The following is an 8,344-nucleotide window of genomic DNA, read 5'->3' as shown; positions in this document are numbered from 1 at the left end:
TAGTCTGTCTTTTGAATGAAGCATTTAATCCATTTACATTTAAGGTTATTATAGATAGGTACTTATTCATTGCCATTTATGTACCTGTGTTCCTCTCTGTCTCTCTTCTTTTTCCTTTCCTTAAAGCAGGTTTTTTAATAATTTTCTTAGAGCTGGTTTGGTGGAAGTGTGTTCTTTTAGACTTCTTTTGTCTTAGAAGCTCCTTATTTGGCCTTCTATCTTAAATGAGAGCCCTTCTGGCTAAAGTAGCCTTGGTTATAGGCCTCTGTTTCTCATTACTTGGAAGATATATTTCTTACCATTCTCTTCTTGCTTGGAATGTTTCCATTGAGAAGTCAGTAGTCAACCTTATTGTGAGTCCCTTGTATGTTCCTTCCTTTTTCTCCCTTGCTGCCTTTATTATTCTCTCTTTGTCTTGGAATTTTGCCATTTATATGATGATGTGTCTTGAAGTGGGCCTCTTTGGGTTCCTCTTGAATGGGACTCTCTGTGATTCTTGCATTCGTGTAACTTTTTCTCTCATTAAATTAGGAAAATTTTCCATTGTTATTTTTTCAAGTAGGTTTTCTATCCCTTGTTCTTCTTCTTCTCTTTCTGGTATTCCTATTATTCAGATATTATTACGTTTCATACTGTCTTGCATTTCTCTTAATCCCTCTTCACTCTTTCTGAGCCTCTTTTCCTTTTCTTGCTGTTTCTGGGAGATTCTACTGTGTCCTCCAACTCGCTGATCTGATCTTTTGGCTCATCGATCCTGCTTTTCATTCCTCCTAAGTGTTCTTCAGTTCAGAAATTCTATTTTTCATTTACTCTTGGCCTTTGCTGATAGTTTCTATTTCCTTTTTCATGTTGATATAGTTTGAGGAGAGTTCATTGTAGCTCCCCTCTAGTTTCTGGTAGCTCCCCTCTAGTTTCTGGTAGCTCTTTGTGAGCTCTTTGAATTTCCTGATAACTAGTGCTTTGAATTCAATATCTGATAGCTGACTTGCCTCTCCTTCATCTAATATTCTTTCTGAGATTTCTACATTTTCTTTCATTTGGGCATTGTTTCTTTGTCTTCGCATTGTTTCTGAGACTCTTCTTGTTAGCCTCTGCTTCTTAAATTGATCTTTTCTGACTCCCTGGTTTTATAGTGTGAACTTCTGTGGTAGAATACCTGTGAAATTCAGTGGTGCATTCTCCTGCAGGTATCTGATGTTCTCCGCTTCCACCTAGTCCTTTCTTTGTGTGTGTGTGATCAGTTGGAGGGGGAGGCAAAATGGTTTATGATAGCAGGAGAGTACTTTATGATATTTACAGTCACAGCTGGTAGAGAAGAGATAGAAGATCTTTAGGCTACATATAGTCTTAACTGTAATTTTCAACCCAATTTGCCACTTTTAAGAAAGGATAGACCAAAGATCAGTCTCTTGTTGGGGAGGGAAGGCTTGTGAGTTGTATCTAGAAAGGAGTGAGGTTGCGGGTGGTCAGATTTTGAGGTAAGGTGAGAGCAAAGAATAGTAAATATGTGTAGCATGTGAGCAAGTAGAGTTAATCACTACAGTAATAGAATTCAGGACCCTGTAAAGTGGGCTAAGAGCCAAGAGATGTATTGTGAAGTAGTTACAGTGGTATAGAAAGCAACAAACAAACAAGCAAGCAAGAAAACCCACAAAAAAGGGCAGAAGTGAGGAAAAAGCAATAAGTTTGTAATGAAAGGAAGAAGGACTAAAACAGGAAAAAAGGAAGGAGAGGAACAAAGTACTGAAAGATACAGCAACAATAAAATGAAAAAAATATACGATTACTGAAAAAAAAGTTTAAAAAAAATTAAAAAGTAAAAAAAAAGGTTAAAAAACCCCAAAACCTCTCTTGTTGGTTTCAAACTGTCCAGTCCGGTTTGTCTGGTTTCTGCAGGACCCTCTGTGGGCTGGGTTGTCAGCCTACCTGCACTCCCACGAGCCAGCCAGGCTACCAGACTGGGGTGCAGGCGCCAGGCCACCCGACAGGCTGCCTGGGTCCCACGGGATCTGGTATTGGTCCTTCCCAGTCCTGTGGCCGGGTGAGAAGCCAGTCAAGCTGCCTTCACAGGAGAACACTTCAGTCCACTTTCCAATAAAAACTTCTCCAGAAAGCCTGCCTCTCAGCCCAGCCCAATCCCCAACTCAACCAGTGAGGACAATGCTCCTCTCAAATTTCCTGGGCTGGCGGTCTGGTGGGCTGGTGACCACAGATATCACAACTGAACACGGCCCCCTGTCCTTGCCACCCTCTCTGCAAACCTAGGCAGACAGGGCTCTGCCACCCAGCCCCGCCTAGATGGAGAGGGACAGAGCCAGCTCTCTTCCATGGACCCCGCAGCAGGCCCAAGGCTCCACTGTGTTTCGGGCTCCCAATGAGTCTTCTGTGGCACCGGCTGCAGACAGAAGCCTCTACACCCCTAACACGGTGGCTCCGAGGGGTTTCAGGCTGGCCGAGGGCAGCTGGTCCTGCCGCTGCTGCTTTTGTCTTTACTCACAGGTGCCGGGCTCCCGATGAGTCCTCTGTGGCAGACGCCCCTGTCGCTGGGCGCAGGTGGCTCCGAGGTCTCTATGCCCCAGCCTAGGGCTGCTGCTGGACCAGCTGCCTCTGTCTTTACTCATGTCCCTGAGACCCCACCGACCTGTAGCTGTCTGGTCCATCACTATCTCTGGACTCTTATTTTCATAAATGCTGGGGAAGTGTTGGCTGGGGAAATGATTGCGCTGTTCCTCAGTAGATCTGCCAGTATTTTCTCCCAGGGGTAGGAGAACTGGAGTTGCTCCATCCTACTCCACCGCCATTTTCTTCCTCCCCCTTTTTTTTTTCTTAAGAGATAAAAACTGATTTTTTTCTTTTTTAAATTTAATTCTTGTTCAAGTACAGTTTTCTGTCTTATATTCCCAGCCCTGCCCCCGCCGTGCTCCCCACCTCCCTCCCATTTCCGTCCCCCACCTTAGTTATTGTCCGTGTGTCCTTTATACTTGTTCATGTGAGTCCTTCCCCTTTTCCCCTGTGATTCTCTCCCCTCTCCCCTCTGGTCCCTGTCAGCCTGTTCCGTATTTCAGTGTCTTTGGTCATATTTTGCTTGCTTGTTTGTTTTGTTGTTTAGATTCCTGTTAACGGTGATATCATATGGTATTTGTCTTTCACCGCCTGGCTTATTTCACTCAGCATAATGCTTTCCAGTTCCATCCATGATGTTGCAAAGGGTAGGAGCTCCTTCTTCCTTTCTGCAGCATAGAATTCCATTGTGTAAATGTACCATAGTTTTTCAAATCCCTCCTTTATAGAATTACTCAAGGTTTTCTACCACCGCACTAGGGCAGCAATTTTTAAAAATATTATACATATGATACTACTCCCTCTGTGTACCCTAAAGCAGGGCTCAGCTTTCTTTTTCCAGCTCTTCCTGAAGTGAGTTTGGAGCAGGTCCATGTAGAATTCATCATACACTCCTAGCAATGTCTCAACTCACATAATCAGGAATCTAAAGTCACAACTTCTCCTACAAGAATGACATAGCATATGTGGGCCAAACTTTGTTCAAAGAACAATCATCAGATAAGAGTGCCTCACCATCTTAACTTTTCTCTCTGCATCCACATTTGTGCATCACAATTCGTCTCCCACAGTGTAACTAACCATAGTGATATTTTAGAGATACAAATACTTTAATGACTATCACTTGGTCTTAGCAAGGAAACCAACATCCTTAACCTGGTTTAGGAAGGCCCTGAAACACCCTGCCCAGTTCTCCAGCTGAATCTCCTTCTCGCTCCAGCCACACAGGGTTATTAGGGCTTTTGGTAAGGGTCATGTTTCAGAATGTCTGCACATGCTGTTTCTTCTGCTTTATCTGCTTCCTTTCTACTTAACATTCACATTTGTTCTTAAATGTCATTTCTACGGGAAAATCTGTCTTGAGTCTCCTCCCCCTGGAGAAAAGATCATGTTCCCGGTATATATTCTCACAGCTCCCTGTAGTTTTCCTTGTTAATAGTTCAGTTTTTAATTATGTGTGTATACATTTTTAGATTGAATATAAATAAGATCAGGAAAGGAGCTATGTTTTAGTCATTATTTCTTGCCCAAACACACACAGTAAGTATTCCATGGGGTTATGTTAAGTGGATGAACAGAAAAGCAAATGAATGAACAATTGTCACTGCCTAAAAGGGGGCCTTAGGTGCTGTGTCTTACTCTCTACTGAATTATGAATAAAATAATAAAATAAACAGGTGAGTGGCCTATACATATTTCTGATAAGTTCACCAAGAGAAATAGATTTTCAAAACAGAGACAGAATGAAAGTGTTCCTGTTCTCATTCTTATTATCATCATTACAAATGAAAACATAGATGGAGGTAGACAACAAGCAGGGTGTTTTTCATGTGGGAAGTAAAACACAAAGCTGTGGGGTTCATGTTTTGAAAATATTATATTCTTGTTAGAGGGAACCTAGCCCACTGACAGCCACATGCCATGTATAAGCAGGTAAGTAACCCAACAAATATGACAATGAATTGTATTAGAAACAGAAAACTGATGAGGTTAACTGGTTTAAATTTGGCTGGTTTAAAATATGGTTATTTATTCATGATAGCCAAGTACTAGAAAGAACCCAGGTGTCCATGAATAAGAAGATAGTATATGTACATAATAGACTAGCATACTACTCAGCAATAAAAATGAGCACATTATTGATGCAAAACATACTTGACAAAATTCATCATAAAAACACTCAATAAATTATACTACTTCAAAACAATATAGGCCCACAGTTAAAATCATACCTAAAAGCTTTTCTTCTAGGATCAGGCACAACAAAAGGATGTCTACTTTCACCCTTCTACTCAACAGAGTACTGGAAGACCTAACAAGAGCAAATAGACAAAAAAGTAAAGAGAAAAAAGGCATCCAAATTCAAAAGTAAGAAGTAAAATTATACTTCTTTACAGATGACATGATCTCAAATCCCTAGAGTCCACAAAAAAAATCTTAGTATGGAATTTAGCAAAGTTGCAATATAAAAATTAACACATAAATATCACTTTTGTCTCTATGCACTAACAATGAACAACCTGAAAGGAGAAGTAAGAAAACAATTCCATTTACAATAGCATCAATAAACTATTTAAGAATAAATGTAACCAAGGAGGCAAGTACTTGTACACCTAAAAGCATAAGATATTACTAAAAGAATAGTGAAAAAAGACATAAACAGAAAGACATCTCATGTTCATGGATTAGAAGACATAATTTTCTTAAAATACTCATATTGCCAAAGAAATCTTCAGATTCAGTGCAATCCATATCAAAAGCCCAATGACGTGTTTGGAATACAAAAATCCATTCTAAAATGTGTATGTAAACTCAAAGGATCACAAATGTCCAAAACTATCTTGAAAAAGAACAAAGTTAAAGGTCTCACACTTCCTGATTTCAAAACTTATTACAAAGCTACAGCAATCAAAATACTGTAGTATTATTGTAAAGATAGACATTAAATAATAGCATAGAGATAGACATATAGATCATTAAATAGAATAGATAGCCAAGAAATCAACCCTCCCACACATTAAAAACAGTCTCTTCAAAAAATGATGCTGGTAAAATTGAATATCCACCTGCAAAAGAATGAACTTGGGTCATTACACCATATACCAAAACTAACAAAATGAATCAAAGACCTACATGTAAGACTTAAAAATATAACACTCCTAGGAGAAAACATAGGGGGAAAGCTTTGTGGTGTTGGATTTGGCAATAACTTCTGACATATAATACCAAAAGCACATGCAACAAAACCAAACATAGATAAATAAAATATCAAACTTAAAGCTTTTGTGCATCAAAGAATATATGCAAATATGCAACAGGGTAAAAAGGCAACCCACAGAATGGAAGAAAATACCTACAAACCACATATCTGATTGGGCATTAACATCTGGAATGTACAAAGAACTCCAACTGAATGGTTCCATTTACAAGAGGTATCTAAAGTAGTTGAATTCATAGAAACAGAGGGTGGAAAGGGGCTGAGGGGAGGGAGTTGTTGAATAGATACAGCATTTTAAGGTTTGCAAGAGAAAAAATGTTTAAGAGAGGTGTTGCACAATTTGAACATGCTTAATACCACTGAACTATAAACTTTAGAATTATTAAGGTGATACTTTTTATGTTATGTGTTTTTTAACCACAATTTTTATAAAAAATCTATTAACTAATGATGCATGCTGCCACTAGCATGAATGTTATAAAACATGGATCTATGTCAAAACATTACTCCATGTGAAAGAAGCCTAACATAAAAGAATTCATGCTGTATGCTTTCATTTATATGAAGTTTTAAAGGAAGCTAAACTAATCTATTTTGAAAAAAATCTGGAAAATATTTGGTGTTGCAGGATGTGGGTTAATGTTAAGGGAATGGATTGAGTGGGGAGTATCTATATGGGTTGGGTTACATAGGTGTTACATTTTGTCAGGAGTTCTAAGCACTATAGTTAAGGTGAGTACATTTAAATGTGCAAATTTTACCTTTTAAAATAAAACAAATATTGAACTTTAGTTAATGATATATATTCTGATAGGTAAAATGCACTATCTGTAACTTATCCTGAAAAGGTTCAAAAATAAGAGAGATCAGTGGATGGATAAATGTTTAGATATGTTTAGAGCAAACACAGCAACATCTCAGAGCAGTATAGGTGGATAGTACATAGATGCTTATTGTACAATTCTTTGAATTTTTCCCCATCATAAAATTTTAATTCAATGTTGAAAAAATACAGTCATTTCAGTGAACTTCTGCCAGTAAATGCTGGAGTTAGTAGGAATGAGGTCCTATCTGACTCCCAAAATCCCATGGTCTGAACCACTTCAGACTGCAAATGCTTTCTGGGCACTAATTCATCTTCTCACCACACATAGTGCACATAAAATCACTCATGAGAGCTTCAGGGAGCTGTGCGAATTACGTCCGCTCCCACTACACACACACACACACACACACACACACACACACACGAGCTTCCCAGATAACTGCTTTCTTGAGCCATGAAAATCAAAGCCAAAGAAGCCTTCTTCCCACTAGCTGTTCTGCAGCATTTGGGGCTGGCACTTGAGTGCACTCTTTTGCAAATGATTGCTTTGCCTCAGGAGACAGATTAATTGGTTTCCATGGTCAGCTACTTTCTTACAGAAAAATCTGTCAAGAGAGGAGAATAGGGAAAGCAAAATCTTGTGTGTGCATCTTTTCTAAAGCAGTATTGAGTACTTTGAATGAAAAATTCTGTGTGCATATGTGGCAAGCTTCATATTTAGCTTATCCTTCACAAAAATGAATTATTGTAAAATTGGAATCCAGTGTGTTAATATTTGTGGTTTCTAAGTGGGTGGTTTTCATAAATTACAATAAATTTCATTCCATTAAATTATAATAGCTGGGGTTTATTGAGCACTCACTGCAGACCAATCCTTACACTACCCATGTTACATGATTTAGCAATAATTGCCACAAGAATCTTCATAATCATAGCACTATTATTAGTAGTGCCATTTTACAAATAGAAATGTACCAGAAAGGTAGTCAACTTATAGACTTAAGAGAGGATTTTATGAATTTGATCCCAAAGGCAAAAATAAGTGCATGAGACTATATCAAATAATGGTACAATAAAAGCTTCTGCACAGCAAAAGAAACTGCCAATGAAATAAAATCACAACCATTCAAATAGGAGAAGATATTTGCAAAAAAAACAGCTCTCACAATGTGTTAATGCCCAAAATATATAAAGAACTCAAAACTAAATAACAAACACACCGTCTAATTAAAAAATGGGCAGAAGACCTGAACAGACATTTCTCCCAAGATGACACATAACTGTCCAACAGATACATGAAAAGATGCTCTACTTCACGAGCTGTTACACATATAATAACAAGTGTTGGAGAGGTTGTGGAGAAAATGGAACCCTCATTCACTGCTGGTGGGAATGTAAACTTGTGCAGTCACTATGGAAAACAGTATGGAGGTTCCTCAAAAAATTAGGAATAGTTACCTTTTACTAATTTTGACTAATTTTCTCACTTGCGGGCAGAATATCTCCTTCCCTGACCCAGTAAATTACAAACTTACCTTTTTCCACTTTGTAGCTTAAAAATAAAAACCTTCAAAATGATCTTGTTAAACAGATCATCATCTTCTGTGGGCACTATGCTAAACCTGAGTGTTTACACAGACTTCACATTTATTGAATTGTACAGTGGTTAGAAAGGGGAGTTCTGGGGGAGTTTACTGGGAGTTCTGGGGGGCAACCACCTGGAGTTGAACCAGGATGCT

The sequence above is a fragment of the Sturnira hondurensis genome, unplaced genomic scaffold (assembly GCF_014824575.4).
Source record: "Sturnira hondurensis isolate 20B ecotype Veracruz unplaced genomic scaffold, ASM1482457v3 Scaffold0009341, whole genome shotgun sequence".
Taxonomy (NCBI): domain Eukaryota; kingdom Metazoa; phylum Chordata; class Mammalia; order Chiroptera; family Phyllostomidae; genus Sturnira; species Sturnira hondurensis.
This window is presented reverse-complemented; position numbering follows the sequence as displayed.